The sequence below is a fragment of the Pinus tabuliformis genome, chromosome 7, assembly GCF_031772625.1.
Source record: "Pinus tabuliformis cultivar Carrire ecotype Pingquan chromosome 7, CPIR1, whole genome shotgun sequence".
Classification (NCBI taxonomy): Eukaryota; Viridiplantae; Streptophyta; class Pinopsida; order Pinales; family Pinaceae; genus Pinus; species Pinus tabuliformis.
This window is the reverse complement of record NC_142293.1, coordinates 1,361,293,891-1,361,307,136: the sequence shown is the minus strand read 5'-3', so window position 1 is coordinate 1,361,307,136 and position 13,246 is coordinate 1,361,293,891.

The window sequence follows — 13,246 nt, the reverse complement described above, 5'->3', positions numbered from 1 at the left end:
CCAAAAAATAACTCCAGGACTAGGCCCAACCATCCCCAACTAGGATTGCATTATGTCAAACACTTGGCATCAATGCAATCTACAAGTCTAGGATACAATACAGAGCATGAATGAATTAAAACTCTTATGAGACATGACAAAAAGGATCACCACCTTCTCCCTTGAACTATTATGACATCAATTAGGTCTTGCATCCATCATTTTAACAATTACAAGTAAATATAGGAAATAACCATGACATGAACCAGTCAATTAACCATTCTTCTAACCAGCATAAAACCATGAAAATAAAAATGAGATAACAACCATTAAATCCACATATAAATAAGTAAAAAAAATAAGAAAACTTATCTTTTATTACACATAGGCATATCCGATCAGGTTCGGGACTATCACGTTCCACCTTACCATAGACATGGTTGAGCCAAATCTCTCTTCAGCCAGTCACCCCTACGCCATATTCCAAGCATGAATGTGAGATCTCATAAAACACATCAATCAAAACCATTCAAGGCTTCTAGAGGCCAAACCACCTCAACCCATCAAATAGTGATCCAGCTCATGGTTAGACATCACAAAACCATCACTAAACTGGTAATTACCCAATCTATTCAGGCCTCTAGAGCGTTTGTTCCAACCCAACTTCCAGGACTAGTAACTCAACCCATGGTTGTTGCCAAGTTCCATAGCGTTTATCCAACCAAGGCTCCACGACTAGTAACTCAACCCACAACTTATACAAGGCTCCAAAGAATTTTTCCAACCAAGGCTCCAAGACTAGTAACTCAACCCACCAAGGGCTCCAAAGTTTTTTTCCAACCAAGGCTACAGGACTAATAACTCAACCCAAGCTATTACAGGGCTCCAGAGCATTTTTCCAACCAAGGCTCTAGGACTAATAACTCAACCCAAGTCATTACAGGGCTTTCAGAGCGTTTGTCCAACCAAGGCTCTAGAAACTAATAACTCAACCCAAGCTAAAGGAAACATGAGAACAAACCAAAACAAAGAAATAAACCCACAATCACCAGGGTTATCGAGGAAATGGCAAGGCTAGGAAAATCCACTATCAATCTAGGCAATCCTCCATGCCAGTGACAGATCATGACCAATAAACCACATGCATATGCTATGCATGCAAAAATAGTGAGGAAAACATACATGCAACTCAGTACCTGTAAGCAAAACTCGTTGTAGTTGTTGATCTCGACGTCCTCTTGTGCTTTCCTGCTCTTCCTTTTCCTTCTTGATCCAAAACTCCAAGTATGCCACACTTTCCAAGAGTTCTCCAAGAAAATCTAAGTGTCCAAGAAGGAGAGAGAGAGAGAGAATAGAGAGAGAGCTCCAAAACTGCACTAACCAAGCCTATCCACTGATCCTCAAAATCCTTTTTTCAATGAGGCCTCTATTTTCTTCATTTCCCATTATTTTCTTTCAATTTCCTTCTCACATGCAACTTGTGACCTTTCACCTTCCTTTTCTCCTAATTTCCATTATTTTCATAAATAAAATGCCAATAAATGTCTCATGCCTTTCTAAAGCCTTTGCCATTTACCTTTGCCAATTTCCTTAGCCATAATGAACCGAATGAAAACCCGCTAGGGTGTTTTTCCCACCATTCAGGTTGGAATACGTGTCCCATGACAATGGTCCTATATATTTTTACATGAATTTTTAACCAAGGTTGTTACAAAACCCTCCCCCTTGGGGAACATTGTCCTCGGTGTTTAATGACACCTATAACCAACAAGACTGTTGAAAACAAACATACCACCCATGGAGCTTTATAACACAACTCGTTGCAGTATTTACAATGACCATTTGCTTAAAACATGACAAACATATTATTTACTGGAGATTTATAACACAGATCATTACAGTATTTACAATAATAACCATATATACAAAAATACACATTTGCTTCAACCAACAAATAACCATATTATCTGTGGAGCTTTACATACTAGCTCGATATAGTATTTACAATAATATACACATATACACATATATACATTTACTCAACCAACAAATAAAATGATATGATGACCATATCAATCAATAAGGGAATCTAGAGGCTCACATCTCCACCCTCAAAGTAGTACCAAGATTTACCTCCTTCCTAGGAAGTCCAGAATCCACTGTCAAATTCAACGCTGCATCCAATGTCCAATGCTACCATACCGTACCACTTGTCCTCTTAATGAACAATTACCAGCTTATTGTTCTAGGGCACACTCCCAATGTGCATCTGATTCCATCTAGAAATGCTAATGACCAAAACAAATATATCCTTGACCTTGCCTTCTCTGCTACACAGTCCCTCGATCAATTCGGTCACCCCCTTCCATGCAGTCACACACCTTCCAAGTTTCGCTGGCACCCCCATCCCGGGGAATCCATCCCTTGGCAAGTTTTCCCCTCATCGGAAGGTCAAACAACCAAGGCATATACCTACCTCAAACCATTATAATGGTCATAGCATGCTCATGGAAATTAGTGGACACTATTGGGTACCAGTGTCCCACAATGGCCCTGCTCCTGAAGTGCTTTAACAACATATTTGTGCATGTTACAATTCCTTTTGTTGTTACTACTAACACTTGTCATCAGTTTCGACCACCCAACTAGGCATTTCATGCTTTCCTCTACCAAGCACATAATTTCCATTAGATTCAAAATAAATTGACTAAATTCAAATTAGACCTCACTGGTGGCCCGTCAACAAGGTACACTTGCAATTTTGTTCGCTTCTTGTCACAACAAGTCAAACTAGAATCTTTGACCAAATCATCATGTATAAACATATCACATTAGGTTAGCTCAAAACACAACCATCATAGATCAACATCATAAATCACATGCATAATAAAACTGAAATAAAATATTGATACTTATCCTTTAATCAATCCCTAGCTTCTACCTTTATCCTTATTTTGTACGCACACCAGATCGATTGCCACACCTAAAAAACACCCAGTACCTTCTCCTCAACCATGTGCACATACACATAGTGTGCATCACACACATACAAGCACACTTAACATACAACATTGTGCAATACATGCACCTACACCTAACATACAACACATACACCTACACCCAGTGTACAATAGAACACAATACATATGCGTACACAACATACAACAAAATGAATACACATGTCACGATGCCACAACTACACAATGCACATACATAGTACCACATTTACACAACACAACATGTACGACATGCACATAATACCACATGTACACCATTACCATATGTACAAGCACCACCTGCACAATGTGTACACAACATCACATGTACACGACACCACATACACAATGTGTACACAACACCATATGTACATCATACCACATGTACAATGTGTACACAACACTAGACATACACATCAGCACATGCACGACACCACATGTACACAACACCATATGCACAATATGTACACAACACCACTTGCGCACAACACCATATGTACATAGTACCAAATGTAAAACATGCACACAACACCATATGTACATAGCATTGCATATACAACATATACATAGCACCCTATGTACACAACATTTCATATCCAACATGCACACAACACCATATGCACACAACGCCGCATATCCAACATGTACATAGCACCATCTATACCCAGCGTTGCATATGTAATATTCACACCACACTATTTGTACCACCATGTACATAACATTGCATAAACAACATGTACACACACTATATATACACAACACCATTTGTGCACAACATCACAGATGCAACATGTACAACATATACAATTGTAGTACCACATAACCAAAACCATATTGTCTCTACCAAGGAACCTTGCTTCTAGTGTCTTATCCATGCTTGTCCCAGCATGTCATAGACCACACTGCTTTCATTTTGCTAATGTATCTCTTAACATTAACCTGTCCATAACATAAACATAGACATAATATAATCACATAATATCAATTCATATCCACCTGATACTGACCTCATATATTTTTCATGACTACTCTTCCACTTGATTCATCATAAACTAGGAACCTCTTCATCTCATTCACCTGTGTAAGCAATCATTCCTCCATAAGAATGATTCCTAACGACCCTTCCAGAAAGTAACATACATACATACATCTATATATATATATATATATATATATATATATATATATATATAAACAATCATGATGCATGATGAACCTATCAGATAACAACGTAAATACATAAATATATACATATAAACATTAGCATAGAGCAATCATGATCACAACATAATTACTAGATATCAAGGTCAAGATTAAGAGAAATTCCTTTATTCATGCACACCATGCACAACATTGAGAACAATCATTCCCAACATAGCTAAGGCATCTGACACCTCAGATCCATTTACTTCACCTCTCCTGATTACTTTTCTCATGATTGTCCTATCACCGTCCATTTACCTCAATGGACCCAACCAATCCGGCTAGTTGTCATACACTTGCGTTCAGCTGCCCTTATACATGCACCAACTTCATCTAAGTCTTTCATCACATGTTGGGTTTCATTCAGCTCTACCTGAGCTCCATTAAATATCCTCTTTCCCAACCAATTCCCAAGACTCAAAACATAAAAGGAAAGCACAAGAAATAAACAAGAAGAAGAACATGAAAGCGAATAACAACATGACACCACAACAAAGAGGCAAGGCCTTGCACTAGACATAAAAAAAACTACAAATCAAGCTCAACAAATCACAAAAGACCAAAATCATAAGACTGACAACAAACACAATGACTCAATCCCCATGGTTCCCATTTCTTCCAAGGGAAAGCTGCACCTGAGCCTTCTTCGAGATTTCATGGCAGTCTCTTTACCATGCAATCCCCTGCATCATATCGCCATAAACGCATAACTATAAGTGCTTAAGTAAACATAACAATACACTGGTTACCTTACCTTGTTGTGCCAAGCATGTTGCTTACAACTGAATACATCCACACCATCCCTCAAGGGACTCCAATTCCCTTGATAGATCCACTTGTAACTAGGGACTAACTAATATACCTGTCAAATACAAGTTCATGAATCTAACACATATCCACATAATGTCAGATGAAATCAAGGTTAAGAAGACTTCATGTATACAAAGCACTCATTCCTTTGGAATTAGGGTTTCCAAACATAGCCAAAAGAATTCTTGCACAATTCCTTTCTTTGACATTTTCCTTGCTGCAATTGAGGCTTACTTGTACTGTCACATCATCCAACTGTTATTTATATAAGCACATCAATTGTTACCTTGTCACATTAATACTAAGCATGTTTCCTACAATTTTTTACACATGTCAACCACATGTTCCAAATATCAAGACAATCATATCTACGAATTTGAAATCAACCTTTACCAAGACTAACAATCATGTCATAATCCATAGTCAACTCATAGTCATTATACATAATGCTACAACTGTCACCCACTATGCTCAAGTACATATCAACTGTCTCAACACATATGTGTTAGTACAATCATCTTAAAACAAGATCATTTGAACACATACTCATATTATGAAATTCATCAAACATCCAACCAACTTGCAAACATACCATGTTAAATTAATCAACTAGATGACATAATCAAACATTCAAGCACAAAGTAGATGACATAAGCAAGCTCATACCTTAATGTATCTCAGGGGAGGCTATCTTATCTACACAATCAATCTAGTTAGTATGATATAACTTCACAACACAACATCTCAAACACAAATAAGATCATGATATCCATAATAGTCACTAACTAACATGTTCACATCATAAACTCATAAACAATTATCATTCATACATAATAATCACATCTGCACAATCAATCTAGATTAGTATGACATAATATCACAACATATTAACTCATACATGAATGTCATAACCCTAACCATTTGTATAGACCAATCCAGCTTAGTATGATACATATAAAAACAAGGTCTTAATGTAATAACCCTAATCGTCAAGTTACTAGCACATAACAACAACAAGTTATGTATCATGTTCATCAACAACCTATAACCTAAACATCAAGTTATCTAACAATCAACAACAATAGCAATGCATATAACCACAAGTCACTGAAATTCATGACTATCTGACACATGTGCATATGACTACACTAATAAGCTAGAATTTATTATACAAGTAACCATAATAATAATAGAATGACAAACATGTATATAACCCTAATGCATATAACAATCTGTTAACTAACATACCCGCATGTCAAACATACAATACTTGTATGACAATATTCTCTTACCTCGAGGTCCAATGCCACAACTTCACTTTGATGATCTGCATCTCCTGCTCTATCTCAGCCAACACATCAACATCATAACAACCAACAACATCATGATGACCTAATTTCATACAATGACCTCATGCACAACAACCTTCACCATGACAATGCATGCATAACAACATATAGACACTGACATGCGTAACAAATGCATATACAACTGACATGCATTCATGACTAACACATCCCAACAACAACATCATCAACTTCTACATGGCGACCTCACTACAACCATGATCAACACCATGCAAATGCAACAAGCACATGGACTACAAGCATAAGGAACACATATGCAACTGACATGAATGCATGACCAACACACTGCCCATCCAGTCTGAGGGGTGAACCATGCTCTGATACCACTTTGTAATGTAGAATTTTGTAGAATTTTTCTACAAATCAGCTAGCTTTGGTACCATGTAGAATTTTTTCTAAAAATCAGCTAGCTCTGATACCATGTAGAAATTTCCCACCTGTAGATCAACCTGGTAATGCAATGTACTAAAGAAAAACACTTGACCTGCTTCTACAAAAAATTTAGCGGAAGCTTAATCAACCATGAGCAACATCAATAAGAACACATATAACTGATAAGAAGGAATCAATCACACATAACACAGAAGAATTTACCCGGGGAAAGCACCTGCCTAAAACCCCATCTCTGTATTATCATACAAGTGGAAATATATTTCGGTTTACACAAAGCCTTAGCTCGGAAGCTATCCAGCTCTTAGTACAATCCTGCTGTTGCTCATAGATAGTCAAAGGCTTCTCACAAACCTTCTCCTCTGCCCTCCAAGCCTCTTATTTCTATGCACAATTTTTCCTAGGTCCTCCAGCTGCAACCTGTGTGATTCTCACCTCACACACAACACTAACCTCTGAAATAACTGCACAAACCTGAAGGAGATAAATCCTCATCATGGATGAGCTTCCTTTATAGGAAAAATATTCATCCAACTGATAGTACATTGTCCCTTCTCTGATCTCAACTGGGTCTCTGACAGAACTGACATGCATCAGTTATCCATGAGTGAATACACAGTTATCTGAAAATAATAGTTGTCACATGCATGCAAGAATCAACAAACTATATCTCATTAATTTAACAACTTGTTAAATTAATCTAACTGAACTTGACTAAGTTAAACTAAGTCAACTGATCCTCTCAATATAGAACTCATCCTTAATTCCTCAATCAGTGGAGCAAATCAAGGACACATTCCCCAATTAGTGGAGAAATTATTGCATGTTCTCACAAAGACTTCAAGTTTAATTTTCCATAACTAATTAACTCATGGAGATTAATTAATTAATATTTTAAGCTGCTAGTAAGACCAAATTCATTTTTACTTCCTATAGTTAGACCAAGGACTGCTAAAAATAGGAAGGGACCCAAAAATGCTATTTTTAGAAGATTCTATTTTTAGCAGTTTCACCTCTCACCCAAGGTGGCCAAAATGTTCATTAGCCAAACTGCTATTTTTAGAAGTGATATTTTTAGCAATTCTATTTTTAGCACATTCTAAATTTAGCATTTCTTGTTGCACACTTTTCAACACTTCCTCTCAACAAGAAAGGCTTCCTCTCAAACCTGATCATGTAACTCTAGAATGTACTGCATGCAACACATCTACCAAGTGCAGTTGCTCCAGCATCACTCGAAACAAAATAAACTCCCGGTTGACCTCTCTGTTGGGCTAGAAACATACTCTGATGTTGAAGCTCTACCTGCTACTGACAAGTGCTCCCTCTTTGACCTCTGCGCTACTGCAACATCTCCATGCATCTCGCACCGTTGCACCCTTCTCTGTGCTACCCTACACTGTGTAACATAGTTGTACCTCTTGCATTGTTGCAGCCTACATGCTCTGCGCTATCCTGGGATTCCCTGCACTGTAGCTCTCTCTGCTGCTCCATCCGCATCTGTCTCTACCCAATCAGTCAGTTCCCACTACTCCACCTTGGGGCTCCTGTAGCAAGGTCTCATCTAAGAGGTTGGGTACCTCAAGGATCCTGCCCCTCCTCCTTGGGACGATCACTCCACATCAACCCACCTCCTACCTGGAGGTATGGATTCATGTGATCCCTTTGCCCACTTGGTTTGAATTTCCCCCCCATTGGAGGTCTCTGCATGAGTAGATGTCTCTACTCGCTCTCCTCTCAGCTTCCCCTATTGTGGCTGCTCCACAACCTCCTGAAGTTGTTGCACCAATCATGGCTCCTCCACAATCGTCTGAGACTTCTTATGGCGTTGCATGTTGAGAGGTAATTTACTTTCCCTCTCAACCACCAAGTATCTGACCTTTGCCTTGCTCCTCAAGGCTTTGCATGCATCTTGTACCTCAAGTGCATACAAGTTCTTGGCTAGCACACCAATCTATTTCCACTTTCCCGTCGTCACGAAATTTTCTAGAAAAAGAGCTGATTTTAAATCAGCAATATCTCCCTCATCCGAACTCCGATTCAACCAATTTTTTTTCTTTATTTTTTATTTTGGGTATTTTTCCGCAAAGAATCCAAATCTATTATTTTTTTATGAAAATTGTGTATAGAAATTTTTAGATCTGCTCTGCAAACTCTCGGCCCAAAACTCAAAACTTTGAAATCTCCTCCAGTATATTGTTCTTCCTTGATCACTTGTGCTCTGATACCATGTAGAATTTTGTAAAATTTTTCTACAAATTAGCTAGCTTTGATACCATGTAGAACTTTTTCTACAAATCAGCTAGCTATGATACCATGTAGAAATTTCCCACCTATAGATCAACCTAGTAATGCAATGTACTAAAGCAAAACACTTGATCTACTTCTACAAACAATTTAGCGGAAGCTTAATCAACCATGAGCAACATCAATAAGAACACATATAATTGATAAGAAGGAATCAATCACACATAACACAGAAGAATTTACCCGGGAAAGCACCTGCCTAAAACCCCATCTCTGTATTATCATACAAGTGGAAATATAGTCCGGATTACACAAAGCCTTAGCTCGGAAGCTATCCAACTCTCAGTACAATCCCTCTGCTGCTCATAGACAGTCAAAGGCTTCTCACAAACCTTCTCCTCTGCCCTCCAAGCCTCCTATTTCTATGCACAGTTTTTCCTGGGTCCTCCAGCTACAACCTGTGTGATTCTCACCTAACACACAACGCTAACCTCTGAAATAACTGCACAAACCTGAAGGAGATAAATCCTCATCATGGATGAGCTTCCTTTATAGGAAAAATATTCATCTAGCTGATAATACACTGTCCCTTCTCTAATCTCGACTGGGTCTCTAACAGAACTGACATGCATCAGTTATCCATGAGTGAATACACAGTTATCTGAAAATAATAGTTGTCACATTCATGCAAGCATCAACAAACTATATCTCATTAATTTAACAACTTGTTAAATTAATCTATTTGAACTTGACTAAGTTAAACTAAGTCAACTGATCCTCTCAATATAGAACTCATCCTTAATTCCTCAATCAGTGGAGCAAATCAAGGACACATTCCCCAATTAGTGGAGAAATTATTACATGTTCTCACAAAGACTTCAAGTTTAATTTTCCATAACTAATTAACTCATGGAGATTAATTAATTAATATTTTAAACTGCTGGTAAGACCAAATTCGTTTTTACTTCCTATAGTTAGACCAGGGACTGCTAAAAATAGGAAGGGACCCAGAAATGCTATTTTTAGAAGATTCTATTTTTAGCAGTTTCACCTCTCACCCAAGGTGGCCAAAATGCTCATTGGCCAAATTGCTATTTTTAGAAGTGCTATTTTTAGCAGTTCTATTTTTAGCACATTCTAAATTTAGCATTTCTTGTTGCACACTTTTCAACATGTAACACCCTCTTCCCACATCTACCCAAGTAATCGACCAACTGAGGTAAACATGTGACAAGAAGTTACTATGATATGATTTGACCTCCTAAGTCATGTTAAGGAAGTGGAACCGAAGAAAACACACCATACAGACCTTCAACATCAACAATAAGTCTCCTAAGAATCATATCAACCTTTCTGCTAACCAATCCTTGAGTCCTACTGTGTTTTTAAGATATTAAACCTCTGGACGCTCCCATGTTATGGGCATGCTAGCACCCATAGCTCATGGGCATTCCAGCGTCCAAAGATCTCTAGACGCTCCCACAAGTCTGCATGCTTGCGTTCAGGGACTATTTCCAGCAGACCTGTGCTAGAGTCTGGGGAATTTAAGGCACTTTTCAAGCCTATAATTCTGGCCATTGACCAGAACTTGTTGTAACTCCTAGAATCCATTAAACACAATGAAAAGACTAATAAACTAAAAACTAACTCTAGGACTAGGCTTGACCATCCCCAACTAGGGCTGACATTATGTCAAACACTTGGCATCAATGCAATCTACAGGTCTAGGATGTAGGACAAAGCATAAATGAATGAAAACTCTTATGAGACATGACAAGGAGGATCACCACCTTCTCCCTTGAATTTTTATGACATCAATTAGGTCTTGCATCCATCATTTTAACAATTACAAGTAAATACATGAAATAACCATGACATGAACTAGTCAATTAACCATGCTTATAACCAACATAAAACCATGAAAATAACTGAGATAACAACCATTAAATCCACATATAAATAAGTACAAAATCAAGAGAAATTAGCTTTTATTAAACATAGGCAAATCTGACAAGGTTTGGGACTAGCACGTTTCACCCGATCGTAGACATGGCTGAGTTAAATCTCTCTTCAGCCAGTCACCCTCGTGTCATATTCTAAGCATGAATGTGGGATCTCATAAAACACATCAATCAAAACCATCCAGGGCTTCCAGAGGCCAAACCACCTCAACCCATCAAATATTGATCCACCTCACTGCCGACCATCACAAAACCATCACTAGATTGGTCTCTACCCAAGCTATCCAGGGCTTTAGAACATTTGTTCCAACCTAGTTTCCAGGACTAGTAACTCAACCCACGACTGCTGCCAGGATCCAGAGTGTTTGTCCAACCAAGGCTCCAGGACTAGTAACTCAACCCACAACTTATACAGGGCTCCAGAGCATTTAACCAACCAAGGCTCCAGGACTAGTAACTCAACTCACTAAGGGCTCTAGAGAGATTATCCAACCAAGGCTCCAAGACTAATAACTCAACCCATGTTGTTACAAGGCTCCAAAGCATTTCTACAACCAAGGCTCGAGGACTAATAACTCAACCCAAGTTGTTACAGGGCTTCCAGAGTGTTTGTCCAACCAAGGCTCAAGGAACTAATAACTCAAACCAAGCTAAAGGAAACATGAGAACCAATCAAAACAAAACAAAGAAATAAATCCACAATCACCATGGTGATCGGCGAAATGGAAAGGCTAGGAAAATTCACTGTCAATCCAAGTAATCCTCCATGCCAGTGACAGATCATGACCAATAAACCACATGCATATGCCATGCATGCCAAAACTAGTGAGGAAAACATACATGCAACTCGGTACTTGCAAGAAAAACCTGTTGTATCTACTGGTCCCGATGTCCTCTTGTGCTTTCCTGCTCTTCCATTGCCTTCTTGCTCCAAAAATCCAAGTATGCCACACTCTCCAAGAGTGCTCCAAGAAACTCTAAGTGTCCAAGAATGAGAGAGAGAGAGAGAGAATAGCGAGAGAGCTCCAAAACTGAACTAACCAAGCCTACCCACAAATCCTTAGAAGCCTTTTTATCAATGAGGCCTCTATTTTCTTCATTTTCTATTATTTTCTTTCAATTTCCTCCTCACATGCAACATGTGACCTTTCACCTTCCTTTTCTCCTAATTTCCATTATTTTCATAAGTAAAATGCCAATAAATTCCTCGTGCCTTTCCAAATCCTTTTCCACTGCCTTTCCCAATTTCCTTAGCCATAATAAAACGAATGAACACCCACTAGGATGTTTTCCCACCATTCATCTTGGAATATGTGTCCCATGACCGTGATCTTATATATTTTTACATGAATTTTTAACCAAGGTTGTTACAAAACCCTCCACCTTGGGGGAACATCGTCCTCAGTGTTTAATGACACCTATAACGAACAAGACTGTTGAAAACGAAACATGCCGCCCATGGAGCTTTATAACACATCTTGTTATAGTATTCACAATGACCATCTGCTTAAAACATGACAAACATATTGTTTACTGGGGCTTTATAACACAGATCATTACAGTATTTACAATAATAACCACATATAAAAAAATAGACATTTGCTTCAATCAACAAATAACCATACCATCTATGGAGCTTTATATACTAGCTCGATATAGTATTTACAATAATATACACATATACACATATATACATTTACTCAACTGATCCAGGTGGATCTTTAGATACAATGGCATGGAAAAACTCAGAAATTAAAGTGAGCAGAATGAAGTCAACCCAGGACCAGAGAAGAGATCTCGTCTTCCTAATTCCAACAGCGCAAATGGTACTTCAATCCGAGTTCAGATGATGGAGTTATCACACAAAGAAGGATTCTTCGATCCTTAAGAAAATGAGGATTTTCCTTTGAAAATGGGTCTTAAGCCTTTAAGGCCAAATCGTAATTGAAGGTTGCATAGAGGCAGACTTAAGCTTTGGGCAGTGGAACCCCCGGTAACGGATCTCCGATCTGATCGTATCGGTGGATCGGTGTCAATTGCAATTGGAGGACTTACATGTATATCAGCAAGCGGGCTGTGCGATCGACGATTAATCGGGTCGGCGGAACCACTATCGGACACCTGGGGCGATGTATGTGTGGGATGCCAACGCGATCGGTCGACGCTGATATCGGTGATCGGTGAGTGGGGATCAGTCATTCCCGATAACCAGGACAGAGACACCCTGATATGCCGATTTGTGACCCCAACGCGGACCCGATAGGGAAAATAAGCCTGATTTAATGATTTTTGA